This window comes from Miniopterus natalensis, chromosome 2 (genome assembly GCF_054644295.1).
Source record: "Miniopterus natalensis isolate mMinNat1 chromosome 2, mMinNat1.hap1, whole genome shotgun sequence".
Lineage (NCBI taxonomy): Eukaryota > Metazoa > Chordata > Mammalia > Chiroptera > Miniopteridae > Miniopterus > Miniopterus natalensis.
In genome coordinates this window covers 86,135,034-86,153,294 of record NC_142082.1, presented here as the reverse complement: position 1 = coordinate 86,153,294, position 18,261 = coordinate 86,135,034, and the positions used below count along the sequence as shown (strand labels likewise).

Genomic DNA, 18,261 nt, shown 5'->3' with positions numbered 1-18,261 from the left:
AAAGATAAAGTATATCATAAAGATAGACCTAATTTATAACTGATATTATTAATATTAAATAGATAACCTAAGTTCAGTTCAAAAGCAGTTCTTAGTATACAGAAATTAGCCTTTCAATTTGCTTTTGTACAAAAACAAGCAAGTACCTCAGTTTGATGAGCTATTTAAATATATTAAGGAGAATGGAATTAATAATGTTAAAATTAAATATTCTATATTTGCCCTGAGATTCAGCACCTCACTTTATAAAAAGATGTTTTTAATTGTTAAAAATAAAAACACTACAAGAAAAGTAATTATCAGAATAAATTCAGAAGTAGATTAAGTTCTAAAAATATTTAAGGTACCAGTAAGACAGGGGTATTTTTTGGCTTTTTCATAAATTTTCATGCCTTAGGTAGCTTAATTTAGTATTGAGATACAATGAAATCTTGCAAAAAGATAATTAAAATTATAGAAAATATCTAACATCATAGTTTTTATGCTATTTTTTTTTTCATTACAAAACTTTGGAGATGAGAGTAATCATAGCAAGAATAAAACTGTAAAAGAAACCAACTCAAGTCCATACTCAAGATAATTTCACACTCAACACAATTTCCAGCAACACACACACACATACACAATCTCACAATTAAGTTAGAAGAGTTAAATTCCTTCATGGTTCAAAATAAGAAAGCCTAAACCAAAAGTTTCTAATTCTAGGTACATTTAGCAGTCACTTTTATACAATATATTCCTGAAGATTCTATCTCAAAAGACCTCTGCCTACCTGCCTACATATGCAATGAATCCTGATACACAAACTGTCACTTTTATCATATCAGAAATCAAGTGGAAATATATGCTAAAATAAGTAAAATACATTTATCTGCATAGTCAAATAAGAAAAACAGTGAAATAACTCTCAAAGCCTAACAGTTTGCAATTTAACTCCAAATGACCAACAGCCACTTCCAATGCTCTAAATGCCCTACTCGCTTTATGAAAACTTTCCTGAACATGTAACAAGTGGCAACACCACTATGGTAATGATGTATAGCCCAGGGATATATGAATACTTTAGAAATTTGATGATAAAACTTCCTAACCCTCAAGAAATTCAAAATTTCAAAGAAAAAAGAGACAGGTCATAATCACACATGCATGATATTAACTATATATGCATACTCTAATACCCTTCACAATCAAAGCATGCTACCAGGGATGCCAACTGATCAGTGCTTTATCTGGCACTGGCTCTACTTTTAGCCAAGCCCCTAGCCTATTTAACAGAAGCAGGATTAAAAAAATACCTTAGAAGTACTGAAAATACCAAATAAAGAAAATAAATGTTTAAACAGCTGATTATACAGAAAGCTGAAATAATAATTATTTGATACTTAGGCTCTACATACAGGGTGTCGCAGAAGTAGACTTACAGTTCTGACTATGAGAGATGCAGAGTTTTTTTTTGGTATTATTATTTATTATTGTATTGTTTTTCATACAAACAACTGTAAACCTACTTTTGCCCGCCCTGCATGCCCAGGAATTTTATAATCTTTTTATAATTAAATATCTTTTGAAAATTATCTATGCAGTAAAACTGACTTCTTTATTTCTTTTGTGTATGTACAATTCTGAGAATGTTAGATATACAGATTTGTATAATCCCACCAAAATCAAGGTAGAGACCAGTTACGGCACATCAAAAATAGTCATTTATCCTATCCCTTTACATCTTTATAGTCACACTCTCCCAACACGCACAACCTTGGGTAACTACTTATCTCTTATCCATCACTACACTTATGACTTTTCATGAATTTCATATAAATGGAATCACACAGTATGTAATCTGAGTATGTCCTTGACCTCAACATATTGCGCCTTTGGGATTCATCCAAGTAGTTGCATACGTCAAGAGTTTATTACTTTTAATTGTTCAATATTATTCCATTGTATGAATGGATGATAACAGTTTGTAGACATCTGAGTTATATATAGTTAACAGCAATTGTGAATGAGAATACTTACTATAAAGGTTCACATAAGGATTTCTGAGTGAACAGAGTTTTCATTCATTTCTCATAAACACAATCCCAGGAGTAAAAAGGCTGAATAATAAAATAAGTGTATATTTAACTTTATAATAAACTGCTAAACTTCCAGAGTAGCTGTAACACTTGGAAATCCCACCGGAAATATGTCCCAGTTGCTCTTCATCCTTGCCAGTACTTGACACAATGAGTATTTTTAACTACGGCCATTCTTCTGGGTGTGTACTTGTTATCTCACAGTGGCTTTAATATACATTTCCCTATTGGTTAATGATGCTGAAAATATTTTCTTGTGCTATTTTGGCATTCTTATATCTCCTTGGTGAAGTGTATGCTCAAGTCTTTTGTCCATTTTTAAAAATTAGATTTTACATTTTCTTAGGTTTGAGAATTTAATATATTCTTGATATAAATCCTTTGTCAAATAAATGATTTTCTATCATCTTCCTCCAGTTTGTAGCATGTTTTGTTTTCCACTGCATGTTCTGCAGACTAAAAAGTGTTAACTTTGATAATGAGCAAGTCAAATTTTTCAATTTTTTCTTTTATGCATTATGCTCTTGGTGTCATGTCTAATATGGCTTTGCCTAGCCTACATTACAAAGATTCTCCCCTGTGTTTTCTCTAAAACTTCTACAGTGCTACATTTTACATTTAGAATTAATTTTTTATAAGGTGTGAAAGGTTAGATCTAGGTTATTTTTTTGTCAAACAACTGTCCTTCCTCTCTTACACTGCTTTTGCACCTCTGCCAAAAATCAATTGTCCATATTTGTGTGGGACTATTTCTGAACTCTGTGTTGTTCCACTGATACATATGCCTATTACTTTGCTCATACCACATTGTCATCATTATCGTAGCATTATAGTGAATCTTAGAAGCAAATAATTATGATTCGTCCAACTTTTTTCTGTTTCAAAATCATTTTCTCTAACCTAGTTACTTTGACTTTCAATATAAATTTTAAAACCATCTTGTCTAGATCAACAAACGAAGCCAGGCAGGTATTTGAATGGGATTGTGTTAAATGTATAGATCAATTTAATGACGCCTTTACTATGTTGAATCTTCCTATGTATGAATACAATATGCCTCATTATATATTTAGGACTTTGATTCTTTCATCAGTAATTTGTAGATTTCAGCACACAGATCCTATATACATATTTTTAACACTTATATTTAAAAATACTTAAATTTTTAGGCTAATGTTAAAGGTATTTTTAATTTGATTTCCTACTACTCATTGTTAATACCGAGAAATGTAATTTATTTTTATGTGAGTACCTTGTATCTTGCAAACTTTCTAAATTTGATTACTAGTGCTCAAATTTTGTTTGTATTAATTCCTTAATTTAAATTTTATGCAGAATCGTCATCAGTTAAAAGAGATTGTTCCATTTTTTCTTTCAATCTGTATGACTTTTGTTTCTTTGTCTTGCCTTATTGCTTGCAATGGTTAGAGTCTCTGATTGGGATCAGACGTTCCAAATGGGCTGAGTTCAAATATTTTATGGAGTTACTTCCACATATTGTTCCTTGATAATTTCCAGCTCTGAGGCTTCTTTTTTCAATTCTGCTGTCAAAATGCTAAGGCTTCAGTATTTGCACTCTGCTATGTATTTCTATAACTCTCACCACATCCAGGATAAACCAGCTGCAAAAAAGAGAGATTTAAAAAAAAAAAAAAGCAACAGAGAGGTTTCTGGTTCTGAACATAAGGAGCCTGGAAGCCACCATTATCAGGTATAAAGCTGAACAGACTGAAAAATCAACAACTCTTCTAGGATCCAAAAAGAAAGGGGAACAGGGCAAACGGCTGCCCTCAAGGTAGTGAAACAGACAAAAATCTTCCAGGGAGTCATGGAAAACCAGAGCAGAAACATACACATGGAACCTCCCTGGGAACAAATGCCCAGGTAGGAAAACCTGAATTATAATTGACAAATTGCTGGAAGCTGAGTATATAAACTTTCCCAGTCATAGAGAGGATCCCACATTTACTGTGAGATTTATCTTCAGGAACTCGACCAAGTTTCCATAGTTAATAAGAGAGGAAAATCCTCTGGGCTTCCAGCAGAGAGAAGGAAAATAAACTACTGTGAAACACTCCATTTTTAAAAAGGCCTGCCCTCGGGAGAAACTAGGTAACCAGGCCTAACTTGCTGACGTAGCCTCAGAGCCTAACGGACGTGGGGGAGGGAAATGCTCAACTACTGCCAACTCTGATCATCTTCTTCAAGCTAAGGAGGTTTAAAAAACTGAAAAACACTACTGAAGTTCATAATTGATAGGCACAGAATCACTAAAAGACGTAGTCATAGGGACTATGGGGTGCTTCCTCCCCACCAGATGTCGAAAGACCTATTTACAGCAAATCCATTTCCAGATACAACATGGCTGACTATCAAGAAAAAATCACATGGCTTATCAGCAAGCAAAAATTACAATTTAAAAATACAAATTGAGAATAAAACCCAGACAAGGATGGGCGTTTAGAATTAGCAGACTTGGAATTTAAAACAACTACAATTAATATGCTAAGGGCTCAGTTTATAAAATAGATAACATGAAAGAACAAATGGGCAAGAGAAGGGAAGATGGCGGCACTCTGACGAGAAGCGGTGTGACCTTGCTTCCAGTCATGGACTGGAGTTACAGCTAAAATACTGTGTAGATAGATAGGGAAAATAAGGGAAATATACCTGACTGGACATATTTTGAGTAAGGAGCACTGAAGAAACATCATAGAGTCTAGAAAGAGAAGGGGGGCATAGAAAAGGGGAGTCCCCCCTGAAGCCAGTGCTGGGCTGCAAAGCCCGGGGGTTAAGAGGCTACAAAGCTCCCTCCCCTTGGGAGTGTATACTGGCATCCAAAAGCTGGGATCTCAAACCTGGAATGGAGGAGAAGGGAAGGAGAGCCCGTGCATGGTGGGCAGAGAAAGCCAGGGGTACAACACAGAGTGTCTACCAGGAGGGGGCCTCAACTTCCCAGTGAAACAACACACCTAATGGCGGCAGCTGGGGTAGAAGAGTTTCACCTCAGGTGCTGACCTCAGGAAAGGCTGTCCACAGGGTGTGGTTTCTGAATAGAAAGAGGCCAGAGGGCTGCACTCAGCAGCAGCCTACGGGGAACCTCTGCTTTCCTGGGAGGCATTGTGTAGGACACCAGAAAGCATTGGGGAGACAGACAAGCAGAAACTGGGATTTGTGTCTGCAGTGTAGACCATTTGAACTGAGTGCCCTGTGAGATCAGCCAACCAGATCTGGGAAAGGTGGGGTGGAGCACATGTACCTCTCCAGCAGGTTAGGAGCACTATCCACAACAGGGAAGGGGCTGGTACAACTAGCTGAAGCCCAAGATATCCCCTGCAGGGCACAGTCCTGAGGGGGAAGGGAGAACAGTTCATAGGACAATATTACATGAATAAGGCTCTCAAGGACTATTGTTTGGGAACTGGAGGAAGAGCTTAAAACCCTTTTTTGGAGCTGGGTAGGCAACATGCTCACCAGAATCTCTGGATCAAACCCACTGAGGCCAGGCCACTGAAACTTCCCATATAAAAAAGGCAACAGATGGAACTCAATCTGAACCTGTAGCAGGCCATTGTATGGGGAACCAGAATTGGAGGATTTGGTAGAAACAGAGGAGTTGGTTTTGAAGCAGAGACTAACTTCCCAATGGCAAGTGCCTGACAGCAAAATCTCTAAGAAGAGGAGCAATAGCCCAAGCTACACTAGGCTGCCTGCACCCTAAAGACTCTTCAGAAGACTCTGGAGAAAGACCAGCAACCACAAGGAGGAGGTAAAATAGCTGACAGGTGGAGGTGGTCCACAGAGAGCCTCAGACCAACCAGCTACATAAGGACACCAGAGCCAAACCTAGACAGCTCTTGACACTGGTTGACATGCAAGTACCTCCCAGTAGACCCAAAATCAGCATACAAAGCAGTGAGCCTCAGACAACAAAAGCTGCCCAGACAAAATCCACTTGAATGATTTTTTTTCTTCTTTTTAGAAAAACAGGAAAGAAAAATAAAAATCTTTTTACATTTTTTTGTTTTTAATTTTTTAATTAATTTTTGTAAAATTTGTTTTGTCTTGTTTTGATTGTTTTTTCTTAATTGTTTGCTGTTATATTATCAATATTTTCTTGATATTGCCCACTTTATGCTTGGGATATTATCATTATAATCAATAAGTTTATTGTCTTTTTCTATTGTCCTTCCATATCTCCTACTGGCCTCCATCCCTGCCCTCACTTAACCTCTCTAACTATTCTTGTTCCATTGGCATAATTTTTTTTCTCCCCCTTTTAGTCTCCTTCTGTCTTTTTGTTTAGTGTCTTTTTCTTTTTTCTTTTTTTTAACCATTTTCATATTTCTACTCTCAAACCTTATTTTTTTGCTCACTCATCTTTCAGAATCTTTTCTATGCCCCTTTTATCAACTATTAGCTTCTCTATTTTTTACTTTTTGTTTTATTTTATTTATACTACTAGCAATAACAACCCTTTTCTCTCTTTTTTGCTATAGCAGTTGCATTTTCACTTCGCTTTCCCAATTCTACTTTCTCTTGGGTTGTTTTCATTGTGACTGTCAGGATGTTTTGTAAGTTACTGTAAGATTTCTGGCAGTTTGGTTGTGTTTTCTTTTGCCCTGTCATCACCTGTACAACAGCTCACACAATCTGGTTGTGGCTGACCCTCACAGTTAGCCCACCTAAGAGGAAGGTCCACCCATGAACAGTTTAACAACAATTTAGATCCAATGACATCAGGGGAGCTCAAAGAACCCACAAAAGGGAAATGCTTACAGCATACAGCTCAGAAGTATAAGGAAAACACACCTCTGGGACCCACTGGACATGCACTACAAAAACCCCACACCGCAAGACTGGGGAAAGCAAATACATCTAATATACAGATATTAAACAATAAGAGGCATTAAAATTGGGAGACCAAAAAAAAAAAAAAAAAAGACCCAAACTAAAGAAAAGGAAAAATCACCAGAAAAAGATCTTGATGAGATGGAGGTGAATAAGAAAGCTATCCGAAATAGAGTTCAGAGCAATGGTTATAAAGATGCTCAAGGAAATTCATGAGAACCACAAGACACTTAATGGGAAGGTCCAGGAACTTAATGAAAGCTAAATCAGCATGAAAAAAACATATGGATATTATAAATAAGAACCAGGCAGAAATGAAGAATACTATATTTGATATCAAGAATACACTGGAAGGAATTAAATGTAGGCTCAATGAAGCAGAGCATCAAAGTGAATTAGAAGATAAAGTAGAAAAAGCCACTCATTCAGAGCAGCAAAAAAAACTAACAACAACAAAACACTTGAAAAGCATGAAGACAGTTTAAAGAAACTCAGACAACATGAAGCGAAACATTAACATCACAAGCGTATCAAAGAGGGAGGAAAGAGAGCAAGGGATAGAGAACCTGGTGGAAAGAATAATGACAGAAAACTTTCCTATTCTGGCGATAGAGAAAGCCACGTAAGTTCAGGAAGCACTGAGAGTTCCGAACAAGAGGACACCAAAGAGATCCACTCCCAGACACATAATTAAAATGGCAAATGTTAAGGACAAGCAGAATATTAAGGGCTACAAGAGAGAGACAATCAGTGAGTTACAAGGGAACCCCCATAAGGCTGACAGCAGATTTCTACACAGAAACACTTCAGGCCAGAAGGGAACGGCATGAAGTTGTGAAAGTAATGAAAAGCAAGAAACTTCAACCAAGACTGCTTTATCCAGCAGGGCTATCAATTAAAACTGAAGGTGAAATAAAGAGCTTACCAGACAAAAGAAGGCTAAAGATTAGTACCTTCAAACCAGCAACACAAGAAATGCTAAAAGGACTGCTTTAAGAAGAAGGAATATTGACAAAAAGGTAAATTAGCATGAAGGGGGAAAAAATGACATTCAATAAGTATATATCATAAATAACCTTAAATGTAAACAGATTAAATACTACAATCAAAAGACATAGCATAGGTGAATGGATAAGAAAACAGGCCCCATATATATGCTGTCTACAAGAGACCCATCTGAGAAATGGAAAAAAATATTCCATGCAAATGGAAAGGAAAAACAAGATAAAGTAGCAATACTTATTTCTGACAAAATAGACTTCAAAATAAAGACCATAACAAGAGACAAATATGGTCACTACATAATACAGAAAAACATAGATCTAACAGGAGGAAAAAACCCTTATAAATATATATGCACAAAATATAGGAGCACTTGAGTACATAAAAAAAAAAAAAAAAAAAAAAAATTAGTGGACTTTAAGATGGAGATCAACAGCAACACAATCATAGTGGGGAATTTTAACACCCCACTGCCATCATTGGACAGATCATCAAGACAAAAAATCAACAGGGAAACATAGACCTCAAATGACACACTATATCTAATGGATTTAATTAACATTTAAAGAACATTTCATCCCAAAGCAGCAGAATACACATTATATTCTTCTCAAGTGCACATGGCACATTCTCAAAAATAGACCACATGTCAGTGTACAAGGCAAGTCTCTACCAATATAAGAAGATTGAAATCATATCAAGCATCTTCTCGGATCACAACGCCATGAAACTAGAAATCAACCAATATAAAAAAACTCAAAAATATTCAAACATATGGAGCCTAAATAGCATGTTATTAAACAATGAACGGGTTACCAATGAGATCAAAGAAGAAATCAAAAATTCCCTGAAAAAAAAACAAGAATGAACAGACAACAACCCAAAATCTATGGGACACAGCAAAAGCAGTCCTGAGGGGAAAGTTCATAGCACTGCAGGCATACTCAAGAAACAAGAATAAGCGCTAGTAAACCATCTAACACAGCAATAAAAATATTGGAAAGAAAGCAGCAAGAAAAGCCCTGAGGAAGGGGAAGGAAGGAAACAAAGATCACAGTAGAAATTATTGACATAGAGACTAAAAAAACATGATGAACAAATCAAAAAAAAACAAGAGCTGGTTCCTTGAAAAGATAAGACTGATGAACCTTTAGCCAGACTCACCAAGAAACAAAGAGGGAGGGCCCAAATAAATACAATTATAAATGATACAGGAGATATAACAACTGCACCAACAGCAATACAAGGGATTATCAAACAATATTCTGAGCCACCACATGCCAACAAACTGGACAACATGGGTGAAATGGACAAGTTCCTAGAAGCATACAATCTTCCAAAGCTGAATCCGGAAGAACCAGAAAACCGGAATAGGCTGATAAAAACTAAAGAAATTGAAACAGTAATCAAAAAACTCCAAGCAAACACAAGTCCTGAACAAGATGGATTTACAGGCCAGTTTTACCAGAGATTCAAAAAGGAATTAACACCCATCCTCCTCAAAATCTTCCAGAAAATTTAAGAGGAGGGACAACTCCCAAGCTCTTTTTATGAGGCAAACACCATCTTAAGCCAAAAACCAGAAAAAGACACTACAAAGAAAGAAAATTACAGGCCAATACCCCTGCTGAACATAGACGCTAAAATCCTCAACAAAATACTAGCAAACTGGATCCAGCAATGCTTTACAATACTTTAAAAAGATCATATACCATGACCAAGTTAGATTTATTCAGGGGTGCAAGGCTGGTATAATATTCGCAAATCAATAGATATGATACATCACATAAACAAAATGAAGGACAAAATCATATAATATCAACAGATGCAGAAAAAGCATGGGACAAAATCGAGCACTTATTTTTGATAAAAGATCTCAGCAAAGTGGAAATAGGGGGAACATACCTCAACATAATAAAGGCCATATACGAAAAACCTACAGCCACCATCATACTCAATGTTCAAAAACTAAAATCATTTCCCTTAAAAATGAGAACAAGACAGGGTTGTCTGCTTTTTCCACTCTTTTTTTTTTTAAAAAAATAAATATATCTTTATTGATTTCAGAGAGAGGAAGGGAGAGGTAGAGAGAGAGAAACATCAATGATGAGACAGTCTTCATCGATGGGCTCCCTCCTGCACGCCCTCTGCTGGGGATCAAGCCCTCAACCTGGGCATGTGCCCTGACTGGGATTTACACCACTATCTCCCAGAACCAAGGTAGATGCTCATCCACTGAGCCACGACCAACTGGGAATTTACCACACTTAATTCAACATAGTACTGGAAGTCCCTGCGACACCCATCAGAGAGGAAGAAAACATAAAAGGAATCCAATTGGAAAGGAGGAAGTAAAACTGATTATTTGCAGATGACATGATACTGTACTTAGAAAATCCTAAAGATTCCACTAAAGCACTACTAGATTTGATAAATGTATTTGGCAAGGTAGCTAGTGACAAAATTAACATCCAAAAATCGATGCTATTTTTATACACCATCAATGAACTCTCAGAAAGAGAAACTAAAAGTACCATTGACCAGTGTAACTAGGAAAATATGCTAAGTAGGAATAAACTTAACCAAGACTGTAAAAACATGTACTCACAAAATGACAGGACACTGAAAAAAGAAACAGAGGATGATATAAACAAATGGAAGAATATACCATGTTCATGGATTGGAGGAATTAATAACATTAAATGTTCATACTACCCAAAGCAATCTACAGATTCAATGCAATTCCCATTAAAATATGAAGAGTAGATTTCACAGGGCTAAAAAATATTCTAAAAATTTATATGGAAAAGGAAAAGACCCCAAAGAGCTACAGCAATCTTGGTAAAGAAAAAAGAGTTGGAGGGAATACTTTACCAGACATCAAACTATACTACAAAGCTATTGTAATCAAAATAGCCTGGTATTGGCACAAAAACAGACATATAGATCAATGTAACAGAACAGAGACCTCAGAAATAGACCCATGCCATTATGGTCAGTTAATATTTGAAAAAGGAGGCAAGAGCATAAATTGGAGTGAAGACAGTCCCTTCAACAAATGGTGTTTGGAAAATTGGACAGGTACATGCAAATAAATGAAACTATATCACCAAGTTATTCCCTACACAAGAAAAACTTAAAATGTATTAAAGACTTAAATGTAAATTGCATAACCATCAAAATCCTGGGAGAAAACATAGGAAGTAAAGTCAAACACATCTCACATAGTGGAATTTTCACCAATACATTTCCTAGGGCAAAAGAAACAAAAGGAAAAATAAACATATGGGACTACATCAAACTAAAAAGCTTCTGCACAGCAAAATAAATCAGCCTCAAAATGCAAAGAAATCCCATGGTATGGGAGAACATACTTGCCAAGGGTGTAACTCTTAACAGGCTAATTTCCAAAGTGTACAAAGAACTCATACAACTCAACATGTGCAAGACAAACATTCCAATTAAAAAACAGGCAAAGGACTTGAATAGATACTTTTCCAAAGAGGACATACAGATGGCCAAGAGACATATGAAAAAATGCTCAAAATCACAATCATCAAGGAGATGCAATTTAAAACTACAGTGAGATGTTTCACACCTGTCAGAATGGCTACCATCAACAAATCAACAAATGACACATGCTGACGAGGATGTGGAGAAAGGGGAACCCTGGTACACTGCTGGTGGGAATGTGGACTGGTGCAATCACTATGGAAAACATTATGGAGTTTCCTCAAAAAATTAAAAATGGAACTGCCTTTTGATCCAGTGACCCCACTTCTAGGAATATATCCTAAGAATCTTGATACATTAATGAGAAAGATTATATGCACGCCTATGTTCAAAGTAGCACCATTTGCAATAGCTAAGATGTGGAAACAGCCCAAGTGCCCATCAGCAGATGAGTGGGTAAAAAAGCTGTGGGACATTTATACCATGGAATACTTACGCAGCTGTAAAGAAGAAGGATCTTCTATTCTTTGGGATAGTATGGATGGACTTGGACAATATTATGCTAAGCGAAAGAAGCTAGGCAGGGAAAGATAAAGGTCATATGGTCTCACTTCTAAGTGGAATGTAAGTACAATAATATGATGAACAAAATCGATTCAGTGACACAGAAGCATGGAATAGACTGAGGAATCTCAGAGGGAAGGTAGGTGAGAGTGGGTGGGTGGGTGGGATATGCATATATGCATAACCCATGGACACAGACAATAGTGTTGTGGAGGCCTGGGGCAGGGAGTGGGTGCAGGGTAGGAGGAGTCAATGAGAAAAAGGAGACATCTGTAATATTTTGAACGAAAAAAAAAATTTTAAAGGAAAAAGAACTGATGGCCAATGTAAACAGAGAGATGGAAATCCTAATTAAAAAAATTAAAAAAAGAAGGAAAGGAGAAAACTACACCTATACATATCTTTTTCAAAATATAGAAAATCAAAGATAAAGAACAATTACTGAAGGACGCCAGAAGGAAAAAACAGCTTACATATAGGAAAAACAAAAATGACATTCAACTTTTTCTCAGAAATCATGCAAGCAAGAAGGGAACGGAGTGAAATATTTAAAGCTTTGAGAAAAAAAAAAAAAAAACACCAATCTCAACTTCTGTACCCTGCAAAATAATCCTTCAAAAGTGAAGGAGAAATAAAGAAGTCTTGTGTAAAAATGTTAACAGAAATTATTTAAAGAGAAGGAAAATAATACAGGACAGAAACTTGGATCTACATAAAGAAAAACCACTGAAGAAAGAGTAATAAAAACTTTTCTTTTTCAATCTAAAGTAATCTGAAAACAGTTTGTTCAAAATACTAATACACACATTAATACACTTATGTACGCTTTATATATAAGTAAAATGAATGAGCAATGATACAAGGAACAAAATAAATAATTTTTATAAAGTACTCAAACTACTCAACAAGTGGTATAGTGATATTTGATAGCAGACTTGAAGTAGTTGCAAACTCTATAGCTATCACTAAAAAAGTTAAAAAACAACAACGCATAGCTGATATGTCAAAATGTAGATAAAACTGAATTATATAAAATGAACAATTAAAATCACAACAACCAGAAATAAAGCACAATACAAAAACAGAAACAAAGAACAATGTAACAAATGGAAAACAGTAACAAATAAGGTAAGTATTAATCCAACTATATCAATAATTTTTTGAATGTCAGTGTCTAAATGCACCAATTAAAAGGCAGAAATTGTCAGAGTGGATAAAAACACCAATCCACCAATGTTGTCTAAAAGAAATCCACTTTAAAAATAAAGACACTTATGGATTAAAAGTAAATGGATGGAGAAAAATATACCATAATAACACTAATCAAAAGAAAGTAGTATTTATATTACTTTCAGACAGAGCAGTCTTCAAATCAAGGAAAGTTAACACAGATTAAGAATGGCATTGCATAATGATAAAAGGGTCAACTTTCCAAAAAACATAAGAATTCTTAAGGTGTGAGTAACAACAGAGCATCAAACTAGATGATGCAAAAACTGCTAAGTGCAAGGAGAAAGAGATGAACCCACTACGATAGAGACTTCAACAACCCTCTCTAAGAATAGAGAAATACAGTAGGCAGAAAATCAGGATATAGTTGAACTCAACAATACCAACAAACCACTGGAGATAATTGACATCTATACACTACTTCATCCAACAACAGTAACATACGCATTTCTCTCAAGCTCACATGAAACATTCACTAAGACAGACCGCCTTTTGGGTCACAAATCACACCTTACAAATTTAAAAAACAGAAATCATACAATTTCTACACTCAGATCACAGTGGGATTAACTAGAAATAACAGAAAGATAACTACAAAAATACCGTAATTTCTTGAGATTAAACAGCACACTTCTAAATAACACATGGGTCAAAAAAAATCACAAGAAATATTAACACTATTTTGAATAAAATGAAAATGAAAGCACAACTTATCAAACTTGTAGAATGAAATTAAAGCAATACATACAGGTAAATTTATAACATGTAATATGATACTGTGATTTATAATAAATATATATTTGGTCTTCTTCCCAATTTCTGAAACAGAGCTCCTAAAATCCTTGAAATTTTCTAAGTGGTCAGCGCAATTAAAGCTGTCTTTAATTATGTTAATGCGGTGAATTTTGGAACTCATCTAAGAACAGGACTTACCTGTTAGTGATGCCAACCATATGGTTAGTGTGTTGGAACTTTCCGACCCCACCACCCTCCCCAACCTCCAGGGAGGAAAAACTGGAGATTGAATTTAATCACCAATGGGCAATAATTTAATCACTCATACCTATGGAATGAAGCCTCCATAAAAACCCAAAAGGAAAGGGTTCAGAGAAATTCTGGGCTAGTGAACATGTGGAGGTGCTGGGAGAGTGGCAGGCCTGGAAAGGGAACTAAAACTCCAGGAACTTTTTCCATACGTTGCCCTATGAATCTCTTCCATTTGGGTATTCATCAGCATCCTTTATCATATACTTTTAAAGTAAACCAGGAATCCTGTAAGTAAAATATTTCTCTGAGCTATGTGAGCCACTCTAGCAAATTAATCAAACCCAATAAGGGGGTTGTGAGAACCTGATTTATAGCCAGTTGCTAAGAAATACAGGTAACAACCTGAACTTACTATTTATATCTGAAGACCAACTAGAGTGTTGTTGGAACTGCAAATTTATAGTCAGTCAGAAGCACAGGCCATAGCCTGGCTTGCAACTAGCATATAAAATGTATGTGTGGGGAGAGGAGCAGTCTTGTGTGACTGAGCCCTTAACCTGTGAAATCTGACACTATGTACATGCAAATAGTGTGAGAACTGTAGGACAAAAAGGTGGTATAACAGAGAACTGCTTGGAGGTATGTGGAAAACTACCACTCCATACAGGGGTATTGGGTGCTCATATCTCTATACTCTATAGAACAGAAGAAAGGTCTAAAATCAGTAATATAAGTTTCTATCTTAGGAAACTAGAGAAAAAGTAATTAAATCCAAAGCAAGGAGAAAAAATAATAACAATTAGAATTTAAAAAACTAATTTAAATTTCTTTTTAAAAAGAAAAATAAAATAAATTTTTAGAATAAAAATGAAAGAAACTGAAAAGAGGAAATCAATAGAACCAAAAGCTGATTTTTTGAAAAGGTCAATAAAATTAATAAGCCCCTAGCCAAACTAAGAAAAATAAAATGTGGACACAAAATACTAATATCAAAAATGAAACACAGGGTATAACTACAGAACCCATGGAAAATGATAATAAAGAAATACTAAGAATAACCCTATGCCCCTAGGTTGCACAGCCTAGATGAAAGGACCAATTCCTTAAAAGAAACAATCTGCCAAAACTCACACAAGAATAAACAGACATTCTGGGTAGACCTATAACTATTAAAGAAACAATAATAACTTAAAAATTTACCAAAACAGAATGCAACAGGTTCACTGGTGAATTCTATCAAACACTTAAAAAAATATGGCAATTTTCCACAGTTTTCTTAAGAGGGTAGAAGCAGAGGAACTATTTCCTAACTCATTCTATGAGGCCAGCATCATTCTAATGCCAAAACCAGGAAAATACATTAGAAGAAAGAAAACTATAAACCAATATCTTCTATGAACATAGATGCTAAAATCTGCAGTAAAATATTAGCAAACTGAATCCAAAAATGTATAAATATAATTATGCACAACAACCAAGTGGGATTTATCCAAGATATATAAGACTGGTTCAAGACTTGAAAATCAATTAAGGTATTCAATCATATCAACAGGTTAAAAAAATTAAATGCTCATATAAATAGGTGCAGAAAAAGCATTTGAAACCTTTGACACCATCCACCAAAGATTTGTAGTAAAAACAAATGAACAAACAAAAAGTCTCAAACTAGGAAGAGAACCATTTTCTACAGCTAACATCATACTTGATGAAAAACTCCAGCCTTCCCACTAAGATTGTATACAAGGTTAGGCTGTCCCTTTTCCCTACTCCTTTTCAACACTGTACTGGAAGTTCTTGCTAAATTGGTAAGAGAAGAAAATAAAACAAAATATGTTCAGATTGGAAAAGAAAGACATAAAACTCTTTGTTCACAGATGGCATTATTGTCTATATAGAAAACTGAAAGAATCAACAAAAAATCTCAAGGAACTAATAAACAATTTATAGCAAGTTTGAAGGATACAAAGTTAATACAAAATAACTCAACTGCTTTCCTATATACCAACAATGAAGAAGTGGGATTTGGAATTAACACAATAAAAATTAGATAAGCACCCCAAAGTGAAATATTTAGTTATAAATGTAATAAAACATATGCAAGATCTATATATGAGGAAAACTACAAAACTCTCAATAACAAAATCAAAGATGAAACAAATAAATGAAGAGCTATTTCATGTTCATGGATAGTAGTACTAAATACTGTCAAGACGTCAGTTCCCAACTTGATCTTCAGTTCAGTGCAATACCAATAAAAATCCCCTAAGTTATTTTATGGATATTGACAAACTTATTCTAAAGTTTATATGGAGAACTAAAAGGGAAAAAAAGGAATAGCCAACATAATACTGAAGGAGAATAACATTGGAAGGATGATGCTACCAGCTCTATAAATATAGTTAACTGATCTGTGACAAATGAGCAAAGGTAATACAATGGAGCAAAGATAGTCTCTTCAACAAATGATGTTGAAAAAACTGGACAACCATATATAAAAAGTGAATCTAGAAATGAACCTTATGCCTTCATAAAATGTTACTTAAAATGAATCACTAACCTAAATGTAAAATGCAAAACTAAACACTCCTAGAAAATAATGTAAGAGAAACTCTAGGTGACTTTTAGTGTGCTCATGACTTTTTAGATAAAACACCAAAGCCACAATCCATAAAATAATTGATGAGTTAGACTTCATTAAAATGAAAGGTTATGCTCTGAGAAAGACAATACCTAAAAGGATTAAAAGACAAGCCACAAACTAGGAGAAAATACATGCAAAAGATTCATCTGATAAAGGACTATTATTCAAAAATATACAAAGAACTCTTAGAGTTGAACAATAAGTAAAAAGATAACCAGATTAAAAAATGTGCCAAATGCCCTAGCCAGTGTGGCTCAGTTGGTCGAGCACCATTCCTTGCACTGAGAGGTCGCAGGTTCAATTTCCAGCAGAGTGCATGCTCAGGTTGTAGGCTTGATCCCCAGTAGGGTGCATGCAGGAGGCAGCAGATCGATGTTTCTCTTTCATCAGTGTTTCTCTCTCTCCCTCCCTGTCTCTCTAAAATCAATTAAAATAATATAAAAAAAATAATAATAAAAATGTGGCAAAGACCTTAACAAACACCTCACCAAAGATATACGGATGACAAAAAAAGGATATGAAAAGATATTTCACATTTTATGTCACCAATGAAATGCAAATTAAAATTAGATACCAGTATACACCTATTAGAATGACTAAATGCCAGAAAGCTGACACCACCAAATGCTGGTGCAAAATTGAAGCAACAGAAATTCTCATTCATTGCTGGTGAGAATGCAAAATAGTACAACCGCTTTAGAAGACAATTTGAAGGTTTCTTACAAAACTAAACATCTTTTACCACACAATCCAGCAATCATGCTCCCTGGTATCTGCCCAAAGAAGCTGGAAACTTGTATCTCCACAAAACGTGCACATAAATGTTTATAGCACCTTTATTCATAATTGCCAAAATTTGGAAGTAACCATGTCCTTCAGTAGGTGAATGAATAAATAAGCTGTGTTACATCCAGTAAATGCAATACTCAGTGCTAAAAAGAAATGAGGTATCATGCCATGAAAAGACATAAAAGAATCTTAACTGTATATTACTAATGGAAGAAAATCTGAAAAGGCTGCATACTGTATGATTTCAACTATATTACACTTTGGAAAAGGCAAAAATATGGAGACAATTAAAAGATCAGTAGTTTCAGGGAGTGAGATGAAGAGACAAAGCTCAAAAGATTTTTAGGACAGTGAAAATACTTGTTGTAATATAATGATCAATATATGTCATTAGACTTTTGTCAAAACCCATAGAATGCACAACACCAAGAGTGAACTCTAAGATCAACTATAAACTTTCAGTGATTATGATGTATCACCCTTGATTAAAAAGTACAATTCTGGTGAGTGATATTGGGTATGTATGTGTGGGGAAACAGAGTATATGGTAGATCTCTGTAAAATTTTATTGTAAATATAAAACTGCTCTAAAAAATAAAGGTTTTAACAAAAATAAAATAATGTTAAGCAGTATAAAAGTTAAAAACAAAGAGAAAGTGTTCAGAG

General features: G+C 35.1%; 1 protein-coding gene across 3 annotated transcripts in view; it reads right to left on the bottom strand.

Annotated features, from left to right (window-relative positions):
- The window catches only part of NBEA (neurobeachin), an 816,964-nt gene that overhangs the window by 647,343 nt on the left and 151,360 nt on the right, over positions 1-18,261 (bottom strand). The gene's annotated exons all lie outside the window — the stretch shown is intronic.